Raw genomic sequence first — 14897 nt, forward strand, 5'->3', positions numbered from 1 at the left:
TTGTCGTCACCATGGCAACCATTATGACATCTACGTCGATACTGTGCCCGTCACTGAATCAGAAACGTGGGATTTCTACGTCCTTTATGACATCATCGTCGCTGTGCCCGTTGCTGATTGGTCGAGGCCTGGCGGCCTCGAGCAATCAGAGACGCGGGATTTCTACGTCGATACTGTGTCCGTCGCTGATTGAATCGCTGAATCAGAGACTCGGGATTTCCAGGACAGACAGACAGACAGAAAGACAGACAGACAGACAGACAGACAGACGGAAAAACCCTTAGACAATTATATATATATAGATAGATATATCTCATAGAGACACATATATGTATATATTTATTATGTATTATAGATGCTAACTCGGCTTCAGGAAAATTGCCACTGCGATCTCCATCTGCGCACGCACGGCATCCCACGGCCTTTTTCCCGAAGCCCCGGAAGCAGAACACTCCATCTGCGCCTGCGCGGCCTCAGGAAGATGGCCGCGCCCACCGATAAACCGCTGAATAACACAGATCACGCTCTTTTTCTACAGCTGCGCAGTGCATTCGGCACTTGCGCATGCGAAAAGCACTACGCCACCAACGGGAAGATAAGCAGGATGTGGGGGAGAAACAGCACTGTGGCCACGCCCTTTCGACCAGACCAGCCTGATTGACAGGCAAAAACGGCGACTTTTGTAAGGTATTTCGGCAGCATAGGTAGGGAATCAGGGGACAAAATAAACCCTATTGTAAAGCACAGCTCAGGCCCTATTTAACGGTATTTTTTATCTCATACTGAAAAAACAGGCTGACAGGTTCCCTTTAAAATATTTTACAGGCAGGAGCTCTGCTATAATGCAGCTGTGCTTGTGCCTGTAAAATCCCGGGGAATGAAGGTAATGTGGGTCAATGACCTGTAGTTACCTTCAGTCGTGGTGATGCGCCTTCTGCTGGATGTCCTCAAATGACCTCGAGCGTGAAAACTTTCCTGGAAAGCTCCCAGGCTCGAGGTCATATGAGGACATCTAGCAGAGGGCGCATCACCGCGAATGAAGGTAACTATAGGTCATTGACCCACATTACCTTCATTCCCTGGGGCTTTACAGGCACGAGCACAGCTGCATTATAGCAGAGCTCCTGCCTGTAAAATATTTTAACCCCTTCAGATGGATTTACAGCGAGGGACATTACAGATCAACGGAAGGTATGTATATTGTTGGTTTATTAGTTTTAATTTGTTACAGAACGAGGGTCTTCAGGTGGATTGAGAGAGCAATAAAATATTAAAACAACCTGTGTGTTTATTTCATTAAAATACTTTTTAATAATGTGTGTGTTTTTTTAACCCTTTCATACAATTGGATTAATAATGGATAGGTGTCAGAATTGATGCCTCTCCATTATTAATTTGGCTTAATGTCACCTTACAATAGCAAGGTGACATTAACCCTTCATTACCCCATATCCCACCGCTACACGGGAATGGGAAGAGAGTGGCCAAGTGCCAGAATAGGCGCATCTTCCAGATGTGCCTTTTCTGGGGTGGCTGGGGGCAGATGTTTTTAGCCAGGGGGGCAATAACCATGGACCCTCTCCAGGCTATTAATATCTGCCCTCAGCCACTGGCTTTACCACTCTGGCGGAGAAAATTGCGCGGGAGCCCACGCCAATTTATTCCGTGATTTAACACTTAAATTTAATAGCTAGAGCGCCAAAATTTTGCACATACACACTACTAACATTAGTAGTGTGGAATATGCAAAAAAAGGGGGATATGACATGGCTTACTGTATGTAAACCATGTCTCATATCATGTCGGGTTTAGGCAGGAGAATTGAAAAGCCGGCAATTGAATTACCGGCTTTTCTGCTATATCGCGCTGAAGCAAATATATAAAAAAAAAATTCCCATTGACTTTGCATTGGGTTTCGTGTTTCGGCCAATCCCCGACCCCGACTTTTCAATAAGATCGGCCGATTTCACTCGACCCGACTTTTGAGAAACCGCGAAACCCGACTCGACCTCAAAAAATGAAGTCGTTCAACCCTACCTGTGATACAATATTTCGATTGGCACTGACCATGTGTCCCTTTGCCATTGTGCTCTTCTTTTGCATCATACCTGTGATACAATATTTCGATTGGCACTGACCATGTGTCCCTTTGCCATTGTGTTCTTCTTTTGTGTGGTTTCAGCAGCTTGATTCTGCATCTTATTTGATTTACTTTTTTTAGAATATCCAACTAAAAATTTTATGTTTTAATATACATTTGCATTCATCGTCTTCTTCCACTGTATTTCAGTGTGTAGTGAAGTCTTTGTATAGACGCTTTTTGGCAAAAAAATATTTTTTGAGACTGTGTTAATATATATATATATATATATATATATATATATATATATATATATATATATATATATATATATATTGCCTTGTTGACACACTGCAACAGTGGACTAATGAAAATTATTGCCACTACTAAATTGTGACATTTGCTTATCTCTGCGCGGCTTGCACCAGTCACACAAGTAATGGTTAAAAATACCCTATTTTTTTAATCAACAAAACCAAAGAAAAGACAATGTGTACATATACCCTAATGAAAATAAATGAGTGAAAAGCAAGTGCATTAAATAATTAACATAGGGTACTTAGTAAACACTGTTTTTGATAAAAAAAAAACCCATAAAGCTGTCCCACCACGACAAGGTGTACCCTATAGGGACAGTAACTACATTCTCAAATGTGAAGATCTACCTATTGTGAATAGTGGCAGAGTCACCGGGTCCCAACCGGACACCCAGCTTTGGAGGGACTATATATGAACTGCCCAGCTCAGTGAAAATGGGGCCGCACCCTATTTGTACTGAATACAAAAATACTGAAGAAAAACAGAAAACAGAGCCAGAGTATGACTTGAAAACATGCATGATGTAACAGCATGTTCACACTGGCCATGGAAACAAGCAAAATCAAAGAAAAGACAATGTGTGCATATACCCTTATGAAAATAAATAAGTAAAAAAAGCAAGTTCGTTAAATAATTAACATAGAGTACTTAGTAAACCTTGTTTTCGATTAAAAAAAACATAAAGCTGTCCCACTGCAACAAGATGTACACAATTGTAACTGTAACTACATTCTCTAATGTTAAAACCTAGCAAGTGTGAATAGTGGCAGAGAGTCACCGGATCCCTACCGGACACCCAGCTTTGGAGGGACTATATAAGAACAGCCCAGCTCAGTGAAAAGGGGGCCACACCCTTAAACACCAGAAAACCATAAACATCTAAAAATGTACCTTTATTAGAAATAATTAAAAAAAAAATCAAACAATTTTTGTAGTTGTAATAAAAAGGTGCACAAAGTTGAAAATGAATGAAAAAGGGGAAGTATAATAACTTAACTAGGGCTGATCTCTCCCTAGATTAGCCCTAGAATCACCCTTCCTTCCAGCGAAGGTTGGCACCTTAGTTTGTTGATTTAATAGCTCGGTAGCCCTAAAAGCCCTAGTGCACCCTAAAAAATCTTACACACTAAATTATACACAGAAAAAACAAATACATACCAAAATATTGGACAGTGATACCCAATAGAAAATTTTCTCGTAGTAGATTTCAGGAGAGATGCTGCAAAACATCGCAGAGTCACATAAGTACCCTGTTTAGATATTTCGTCCAAAATCTGTAGTCACAGTAATGATCATTTTTGGGCTACAATTCAAATTATTTATACTCAGATCAATATCCGAATTGCACAATGCCCTTAAGGTTTATATAATCCTGTGACATATACTCCAATAATAGATGCATAACCAAAAAGTAACAAATGTCAATATCTCTATTGCACATTTCCCAAAAAGTTAATGTAATTTTATGCCATATTATTATTATTATTATTTATTGTTATAGCGCCATTTATTCCATGGTGCTTTACATGTGAGGAGGGGTATACATAATAAAAACAAGTTCAATAATCTTAAACAATACAAGTCATAACTGGTACAGGAGGAGAGAGGACCCTGCCCGAAAGGGCTCACGATCTAAAAGGGATGGGTGAGAATACAGTAGGTGAGGATGGAGCTGGTCATGCAGCAGTTTAGCAGATCGGTGGTTACTGCAGGTTGTAGGCTTGTCGGAAGAGGTGGGTCTTCAGGTTCTTTTTGAAGGTTTCAATGGTAGGCGAGAGTCTGATGTGTTGTGGTAGAGGGTTCCAGAGTAGGGGTGATACGCGAGAGAAATCTTGTATACGATTATGGGAAAAGGAGATAAGAGGGGAGGAGAGAAGGAGATCTTGTGATGATCGGAGGTTGCATGTAGGTAAGTACCGGGAGACGAGGTCACAGATGTATGGAGGAGACAGGTTGTGGATGGCTTTCTACGTCATGTTTAGGGTTTTGTAGTGGAGTCTCTGGGCAATGGGGAGCCAGTGAAGGGATTGACAGAGGGGAGAGGCTGGGGAATAGCGGGGGGACAGGTGGATTAGTTGGGCAGCAGAGTTTAGAATAGATTGGAGGGGTGCGAGAGTGTTAGAGGGGAGGCCACAGAGCAGGAGGTTGCAGTAGTCAAGGCAAGAGATTATGAGGGCATGGACTAGGGTTTTTGCAGATTCTTGGTTTAGGAATGTACGGATTTGTGAAATATTTTTGATTTGAAGTCGGCAGGAAGTGGAAAGGGCTTGGATATGTGGTTTGAAGGAGAAATCAGCGTCAAGGATTACCCCAAGGCAGCGAGCTTGTGGGACTAGGGAGAGTGGGCAGCCATGCACTGTAATGGATAGGTTCGTTGGGGGGGTCGCGTGAGATGGGGGAAAGATGATAAATTCTGTTTTGTCCATGTTAAGTTTCAGAAATCTAGCAGAAAAGAAGGATGAAATAGTGGACAGACATTGAGGGATTCTGATTAGTAGAGAGGAGATATCTGGTCCAGAGATGTAGATCTGTGTGTCATCAGCATAGAGGTGATGCAAGTCAATGGGGAATCAAAGTTGGCAGTGAGTGGAGGACAGGAAAACACATACAGTGCCCATTTTAATGCCAAAAACATCAATTCTTATTTCTTAAGCTTGTCAATCTTAATTTACTTTATAGTAATAGTCAGGCATTGAAAACAGGAGGTCGTTTGGCTAAAGTTGTTGGGGGTAGGCCTGGCTCAAGATTTCATGGGCCCAGGAAACACGGAAAAATACGTCACGGTGATGGAGCAGAGAGAGGTAAGTATTTCAACTTTGCAAGTTCTGTGATCCTGAGCAAGCAGGGGGGGGCCCACTCGTTGGCACTTGACACTGACACAGGGCCCCTCATAGTACGGCAGTGTGTTTGATGGTGGGTGGCGCCTCCCATTGCCAGAGACACTTTTGCGTACTATGAGGGGCCCTGTGCCAGTGACGTTGCCAACGAGTATTCCCCCCCCCACACCTGATGAAGGAACCTGCACTTTCATCTGCACCTCCCTCTTTGTCCCCGTGTAAGGTAGTATAGTATGCGGGAAGGGGAGCCTGACTTTCAGCAGGGTCAGATTCTAGCTGTGTAGAGTGCAAATGGAATGTAGTGGTCTGTGTCAATGTACCAGCAGACTCATCTAGCAGTGGCTGGGCAATTGGCAGGATGAGGAGGAAACACAGATATAGGCCCAAATAATAAAGTAGGCTAAATGCAGTTGAAAATTGGTAACAGGACTAAACAGGCGGCCTAGCTTTGTTCAGTGGAGGACAACTGTAATGAGTGGCGCAGACATGGTTAGTAGGCCCAAATACAAAAGTAGGCTAAAAGCAGTTCAAAATTGGTAACAGGTCTAAACAGGCGGCATAGCTAGATACTGGGGTGGGCTCGTCTGCTAAGTAGCAGACAGTGGTAGTAGGCGCAAAGTATTAACTGGTCATAAAGTAGGCCAGGGCCCCTGTGTATCTTAACTATCATCTATCATTTCAACAAATTTGTATTGGCAGTGCCATTGAAGGATTTAACAGCACATACTACACAGTGGTGGAGCAGGGAGAGGAAAGTATTGCAAGTGGTAGAGCACTGTTCGAGCTTGGGGGGGAATACTCTCGTGGGCGGCAGTACTGGCACAGGGCCTCTCATATTACGATGGCGTGTCTGACGTTGGCTGTGCACCACAACCGTCAGAGACACTTCATTGCACTATGAGGGACCCTGTGCCAGTGCCGTCGCCCAGGAGTGGGCGCACCCACCTGTCCAGGCAAGCGGCACTCGTATGGGTGCTTGAAAAAGGTGGTGACCACGGCCCTATGGGGGGAGTCAGCCCATTTAGGGAGGTATAAAAATGGCCTATGGTGGACATTCAGAAGCTGCAAATGGCAGAATTGGAGAAGTCAGTAAGAGGAGGCCAAAAGCAAGACATTTTTCAGGCAAGCTACGTGTCAGCAGGAGAAGGTGGGGCAAAATAATTTGAAATCCATGATTGGTTCATTTTAATGAAGGTTAGATCATCAACATTTTGGGTAGCCAGACGTGTCCTTATTTCGGTCAGTATTGAACCAGCAGCACTGAAAACTCGTTCTGATAGCACACTAGAAGTAGGGCAAGCGATCTCCTGTAATGCATATTCTGCCAATTCAGGCCAGGTGTCTATTTTAGATGCCCAGTAATCAAAGGGGAATACCCTGTGAGGGAAAACATCGATAAGGGAGGAAAAGTAGTTCGTAACCATACTGGACAAAGGCTGTCTCCTGTCACTTTGAACCGATGCAGCAGTACCTGTCGTGCCAGCGGTCATTGCGAAATCACTCCACAACCTGGTCATAAAACCCCTCTGTCCAGCGCCACTTCGGATTTGTGCACCTCTAACACCTCTGCCATGTTGCCCCCTTCGGCTCAAGTGAGAACCAGCAACACAATGTAAGTGGCAGAAAGTGGCTGGGAGATATATAAAAAAATACAAGGCCTGTAGTACAATTTCAATCTCCCTACAATTATCTCAGGAAAAGTATGGCAGCAATAAAAAGGACTGCTGCACACAAAAGTGTGGACAAATAAACAAGATAACTGTGCAGAAAGGAGCAACAGGATTTTTGCTTTTAAGAAAGCAGTTGGTTTGCACAGCGGCGTGCAAACAGCAATGTAGCTATCAGGGAGCCTTATAAGGCAGCCTAATAAGCTACAGAGTTGATGCACAAAAATATAGCCTCCACTGTACCTGGAAACAAATGGTGGTGTTGGACAGTGGAAATCGCTACAACACAAGCAGTTTTTGGGCTTCATCATCCCTCCCTAACTATATCCCTTCTTCTGATGAAGCTGCGGCAACCTCTCCCTATGCTACGATCGGCAGAAGTAAGATGGCGGTCGGTGTGCATGCCCCTTTATAGCCCCTGTGACCCCGCAGAAAGCAAGCCAATCACTGTCATGCCCTTCTCTAAGATGGTGGGGACCGAGACCTATGTAATCACGCTGCCCACACTCTGCGTCCTCCTTCATCGGCTGAAAAATGGTGCTGAAAACGTCATACGAAACGCGACTTTCGAGTGAAGATTGCCGACCTCATGTCCAATCCCACACAAGGATCGGGTCGGGTTTCATGAAACCCCGACTTTGCCGAAAGTCGGCGATTTTTGAATTTGTCCGATACGTTTCGCTCAACCCTACAGGTGACCACAGATTGCTGGCATAAATTAGAATGTGATACACAAGTAATGAAGAGGGGTGCATTCAAAATGGTGAAAAAAATATGTATATACAGTATATGCAAGTACACATACAGTATATTTAATTGCAAGTTATGATTAAATGTATAAATAGATAAATATTATAACCATAAAACCTATGTATGTAGCCTGCAAAGTGTAAAAGAAGGGGGCACCAAAAATACAGATTAAGACAAAAGGATGCATGTGTGTCTCTTTAAGGGTAAGTGTAATGGGATGTCAGCATATCATATCCCTAAGCCTAGATATAATAAAAGGGTAGAAAAGCTCCATAGGACTCCACAAATGCAGTAGCACTAGGTGTAGGGCAGAAATAAAGTGCATGTGTAGTGGACATAATCAATTGTACAACCACAATGGGTAATCCGATAATAATTTAAAAATACATATGTCCATGATAACGGTAGGAATACCTAAATGCAGTGCAAAGACTAAGTACAGGGTGGCCATTTATATGGATACACCTAAATAAATGGGAATGGTTGGTGATATCAAATTCCTGTTTGTGGCACATTAGTATATAGGAGGGGGAAACTTTTCAATATGGGTGGTGACCATGACGACCATTTTGAAGTCGGCCAAATTTGGATCCAACTTTTTTTTTTTCCAATGGAAATAGGGTCATGTGACACATCAAACTTATTGAGAATTTCACAGGAAAAACAATGGTTTGCTTGGTTTTAATGTAACTTTATTCTTTCATGAGTTATTTGCAAGTTTATGACCACTTATAAAATGTGTTCAAAGTACTGTCCATTGTGTGGGATTGTCAATGCAACTCTCTTCTCCCACTCTTGACACATTGATAGCAACACCGTAGAAAAAATGCTAGCACAGGCTTCCAGTATCCGTTGTTTCAGATGTTGCACATCTCATATCTTCACAGCATAGACAATTGCCTTCAGATGACCCCAGCATCTGAAACAAAGCAGATACTGGAATCCTGTGCTAGCATTTCTCCTCCGGTGTTGCTATCAGTGTGTCAAGAGTGGGAGAAGATGGCTGCATTAACAATCCAACACAATGGGCAGCACTTTGAACACATTTTATAAGTGGTCATAAACTTGTAAATAACTCATGAAAGAATAAAGTTACGTTAAAATCAAACACACCATGTTTTTTACTGTGAAATTCTCAATTAGTTTGATGTGTCACATGACCCTCTTCCCATTGTAAAAAATAAAGTTGGATCCAAAATGGCCAACTTCAAAATGGCCACCATGGTCACCACCCATCTTGAAAAGTTTCCCCATCCCATATACTAATGTGCCACAAACAGGAAGTTCATATCACCAACCATTCCCATTTTATATTTAGTGTATCCATATAAATGGCCCACCCTGTATAATAGGAGTACAGGATAAGAGGCACAGCCAAAATGCTTAGTAAAACTGAACAATGCTGTAAGGGGAAAATACCTGTGTGGTCACAGAGGTACGAGCAGGAACGTGCCCTGACGCGTGTTTCGGATCAAGTCCTTCGGTCCTTCATCCTTAGTGTTGATGCGAGAGATACGCACGAGTTTCTCGCATTGCACACGCAAGTGTGACCTCAGCCTAAGAATGGAAGTTCCCATTTTGGTTGATGTATTTCCCTTAGTTTGACAGTGATAGCACTTTAGATGTGAAGATGAAAAGGATTGTTAAGAAACACAAAACAGTCAAGAATAATTTTATTGCATTTGGATTCATTATGATATAATCATAATTGGGATGGAAAAAAAATCAAGGAAGAAAACTATCTGATACCAGCCAATCCAGTGATTCCTCAAAAGAAAGGACCCATCTGTACACAAATCAAGCATCCTGACTGCCGCTGTATATATCCAGGTCGGGATTTTTTTATGCACAAGACTTATTTTCCAAGAGAATAAATATTTTATGAGTTTATTACATTTTATTATTGTATAAAATTCAAAGACTGTTAGATTTATGAATAATATGTTGGGAAAGCTTCATTGTGTGGCTTAACAGATTTCTTTTAAGATCTGAAGTTAATATGTATCAAAGCTATCTAGAGAACTGTTTTGATATTTTATGAAAAAATGTCATTGCTCTTGAATCATTAATTGGGGACATACAGATTAATGCACAATTGAGAAAGTTTCAGATAAAGGTTCAACTGACTAATTCTTTATACTATTGCATTGTTTAACTCCTACACGACCTTAGACAAATCCATACATCTAGGTTGGAAAGTACTTCCTGACCTTGAACGAATGGATACTTACAGTCGATTTTGAGCACACAGGAGCTGTGAGCACGATCGCCGCTGGCTGTTCGGCTGACATGACAGCACCGCTTCCAGCAGTTTAACCCTCTGAATGTTGTGATAAATATCGATTGCAGCATTTAGAAGGCAGGCAGAGAGAGGGGGCTCCCTCTGCCCTTCGATCGGTGTCATCAAGAGGAGCCGATCATTTCCATGGTGCCCGAAAGTCGACATGACAACACTCGGGTCACCAGGTCTAGCAAGTTAGTTATTATTATTATTAATTTATTCAATAGTGCTTTACATATGAAAAAAGGGGCATACATACACAAGTACAATAAACATGAGCAATACAAGGCACACACAAGTACAGAAGGAGAGAGGACCCTACCCGCGAGGGCTCACAGCCTACAAGGGATGGGTGAGGATATATTAGATCATGAGCAGTGCATGATCTAATTCACTTGTCTCAGTGCAGTTGCATTGACATACTTTTATAACTGCGATCAGAGTGCTGAAAGTGAAAGCCCCATAGTGGAATATATTTTTTCTTGTAAGAAAAATATAAAAAAAAAAAATCACAATATAATTATACAAAATAAAAATATAATATACCAATAAATAATAATAATAATAATAATAATCTTTATTTTTATATAGCGCTAACATATTCCGCAGCGCTTTACAGTTTGCACACATTATCATCACTGTCCCTTTTGGGGCTCACAATCTAAATTCCCTATTAGTGTGTCTTTGGAATGTGGGAGGAAACCGGAGTACCCGGAGGAAACCCACGCAAACACGGAGAGAACATACAAACTCTTTGCAGATGTTGTCCTGGGTGGGATTAGAACCCAGGACCCCAGCGCTGCAAGGCTGCTGTGCTAACCACTGCGCCACCGTGCTGCCCCAAAATAAATATTTTTATGAAAAAAAGTACATATTGGTTTTGCCGCATTCAGAACGACCCATCCTAAAAAAGTGCCCCACTAGTTAACCCTTCATTGAACACTGTAAATAAAGACAATAAGCTGTGCATTTTCATCATACCTCAGAACAGTGGATTAAAACGCGATCAAATATAAATAAAAATGGTAAACGCTGAAAATGTAATATTTTCTCTCAGAAAACAAGCTATGATGCAGCTCCATTAGCGAAAAAAATAAAAAAGTTATAGCCGTCAGAATAAAGTGAAGCAAAAAAATTTTTTTCTTTAAAATAGTTTTCATTGTGTAAATGCTGCAAAGCATAAAACACAACATATAAATGTGGTATCACTGTAATTATACTGAACTGGAAATTACTTTCAGCAGCTGACTTATTCATTTTACCACACACTGAATGCCACAGAAAAAAACAAAAATCCAAAAACAATTCCTGAATTGCTGCTTTTATTTATTCTGCCTTCCAAAAGTCGGAATAGAAATCAATCAAAAAATGTCATGTGCTCGAAAATTATACCAATAAAAACATCAACTCATCCTGCAAAAAACAAGCTGCGATAGATTCCATCAGTGGAAAACTAAAAAGTTATAGCTTTCAGAACACAGCAATGCAAAAATAATTATTTTTTCTGTAAAATATAGTCTTATGGTAGCGCTGTAATTGTACTTACCTGAAGAATAAAGTTGCTTTATAAATTTTACCACACGTGGAATGATATAAAAAAAAAAATTCAGAACCGCTGGTTTTGTTCATTGTGCCTAGCAAAAATCAGAACAGAAAGAGATAAAAAATTATTATGTGCGTGAAAAAGGTACCAATAAAAACGTCAACTCGTCCAGCAAAAAACAAGCCCTAACATTACTCTATCGGCAGGAATATGGAAAAATTATAGTTCTCAAAATATGGCGATACAAAAGCTAGCTTTTGCAAAAAAAAATTGTGTTTTAGATAGCAGCCAAACATAAACAAACATAAATCTACCATTTCTGTTATCGCACTGACCTGAAGTACAAAGTTGTGATAACACTTATACTGCATGAGAAGCAGCATAAAAAATAGATTACGCAAATTAAGCCAATTCTTCAACTGCTGTAGATTTTTTCATTTTGTCTCCCAAAGATCGCATTTATCCTGAGCTTTGAGCTGAGCGCTTACTCCGGGAATTCCATGTTAAGGCTATGTGCCCATGTTGCAGAAATGCTGCAGAAATGTCCACAGCATTTCTGCAACTCCTATGCCTATGCAGCATCAATAGTAAAAGATAGAATGTTAATAATAATAATAAAAAAATATGGTTATTCTCACCTTCCGACGGCCCCTGATCTCCTCAGTGGCGCTCCCGGTACGTTCCATTCCCAGGGATGCTTTGCGTGAAGGACCTTTGTGATGTCATGGTCGCGTAACCGCGACGTCATCCAAGGTGATTCACGCAATGCATCCCTGGGAACGTAAGCCACCGCGTGCACCACTGAAGGCGGGAGGACTCCCGGGGCCATCGGAAGGCAAGTATATCCTTATTTTTTATTTTAATTCTTTTTTTACAGGTATATTGTACCTAGGGCCTGGAGGAGAGTCTCCTCTCCTGCAGACCCAGGTACCATCCGCACATGAAGTGCTCACTTTACGCATGGTGGACATAGCCACATGCGTAAAGTGAGCATTTCAATGCATCCTATTTTGCGGAATCGCCATGATTCAGCAGAAATAATGAACATGATGCGGATTTTACCGCTATGTGATTCCGCAGCAGGAAAATCCACAGCATGGGCACAGCAACTGCGGAATCCCATAGTATTGTATTGGAATGCGGTTTTTAAGCATTTTTATGCGTATCCGCTGCAGCAAAAAAATGCGGCAGAAATGCATAAAAAATGCAAAGTGGGCACACAGCCTTAATCTCTGAAATGCATGATTGAGATGGAACTGCCAGTGGAAGATTCCCTATAATGAGGCAGATGGAGGCACTGTGGAAGCCATCTGGCCTATAATCCAGCATTTTTTTTACTTTTCAGGTGTGCATAAAAGTGCCGTTGGCCTCTGAAAAGAAGGAGAATGCTGAACAGAGGTCAGACAAAGTTCAGAGTAACTCTGCTGCCTCATTCTAGTGAATGGATTGTTCGGAGGTTTCATCTGAATCCTGTCATTTGGAAATTTAGAAGGAAACCTCGGTTATAGGTGCTCAGCGTAGAGCACCAGATAAATGTGATCCAAAATGTTATGTAAAATGTTTTAAACCAGTATTTCTCAACTCCAGTCCTCAAGACCCCACCACATTTCAGGTTTTCAGGATTTCCTTAGTATTGCACCGGTGATAATTTCATCACCTGCTCAAGCATTAATTCCATCACCTATGCAATACTAAGGAAATCCTGAAAACATGACCTGTTGTGGGGTCCTGAGGACTGGAGTTGAGAAACACTGTGTTAGGAGTCGAGTTTCCTCTGCTGCACAGGGGGAATCTCGATCCGTGTCTGCTGCGGTCTCCCATTCGGTATCGGCCGCAGTGGGCTCTGCTCAGCGGAGACGTCGCTCCCAGCGTCTCGTTGAGGCTGATTCGGTGCATAGGGTCACTACTGCCTTTTCTGGCTTTCCTATGGTACCCTGCACTGATCTGCGGCGAGCGAGCCTCTCTGGGACTAAGTCCTTGTTTACTCACACTGAGCATGCCCAGGGCAGGGTCTCCCATTGGAGGTCGAGGGCCACATGTTCGCTCACATGCTCAGGTGCTGCAGTACATTCCATTGGTCCTCCTGGAAGGTCCTGAAAGGGCAAAACATGCTCAGGTACTGCAGCACTTTCCATTGGTCCTTCTGGAAGGTCCTGAAAGGGCAAAAACTTCAGTAGCAGCTTCCTGTGCTGCAACTATATAAACTGCGCATGACCGCACGGCCATGCGCTAGTATGGTCTTGAAAATATGTGTGTGTGTAGATGGATGTATGTCGAAGGATGAAAGCTCCTAAATATCCCTCCCTAGTGTTGTTGACTGTTTGCGGATGATGGTAGCTATCTAGCGCCCGACTAGCCATCAGCACAAAACACACATAACAGCGTCTAGTTGCTGTGACCGCCTGTACGGCGCCGTGCGCTTTCCTTACCCAAGCCTGGGTGGTTAGCGGCGTCCGTTTGTGCGGCACCGCACGCACTCTCGTGCCTTTATTTACTATTTCGATAGTTTCCTTACACACCCCGTTGCGGTGTTGTGCCAGCAGTGGTATAATCGGACTTCAATCCTAGTTGGCGTTGTGTTCGCTGACTTATTGTTCGCGCTCTATGTGCGGTACCGCGGTCCTGTGACGCAACAGGATCGCTTCCTTCACGCAGGGTGAAGTTAACCCTTGTATGTATACTTATAGTACCGCCATATAGTCCATCTTACTTAGCAGCAGGTACTTTCCTGCACGGTGGATCCCGGGTTGCGAATGCACCAATTCCATCTAATAAACTATATATATGGTGCGTTCCGCCAACCCTAACAGAATACTAGCGCCAGGATCTGGCTAAGTAATGGCGGATGAACAGCGATTGCAGGGGTACATCCAGCTGCTGGAGGGCCGGTTGGCGTCTCTTGAGCGTGCAACCTCGGCGGTGGATGTTACCGCAATAGCTGTTCAGGCTGCTAGCATGCCTGCAGCAGCTTTACCCACTGCCACCTCTGTTCCGACCCTATCTCACCTTCCTTTGCCTGAGAGATACTCTGGGGACAGTAAGTCCTGTAGGGGTTTCGTGAGCCAATGTGGTATACACCTCGAGCTCCTGGCTGCACGTTTCCCTACTGAGCGGGCAAAGGTGGGATTCATAATCTCCCTCTTGTCGGACAGAGCGTTGGAGTGGGCTACGCCGCTGTGGGAGCGCAACGATCATGTGGTGCGGAGTGTTCCTCGGTTTCTGGACTCTCTGAAACAGGTCTTTTTAGGACCTCAAGTCACCCATGATACAGCGCTCCAGCTGCTGGCTTTGACTCAGGGTTCAACCATGGTCAGCCATTTTGCTGTTCTCTTCCGGACATTAGCGTCTGAGTTGGAATGGTCAGATAAAACCCTCATTCCCGTATTTTGGAGGGGGCTGGCTGACCATGTGAAAGACGCTT

This window comes from Ranitomeya imitator, chromosome 1, assembly GCF_032444005.1.
Source record: "Ranitomeya imitator isolate aRanImi1 chromosome 1, aRanImi1.pri, whole genome shotgun sequence".
Taxonomy (NCBI): Eukaryota; Metazoa; Chordata; class Amphibia; order Anura; family Dendrobatidae; genus Ranitomeya; species Ranitomeya imitator.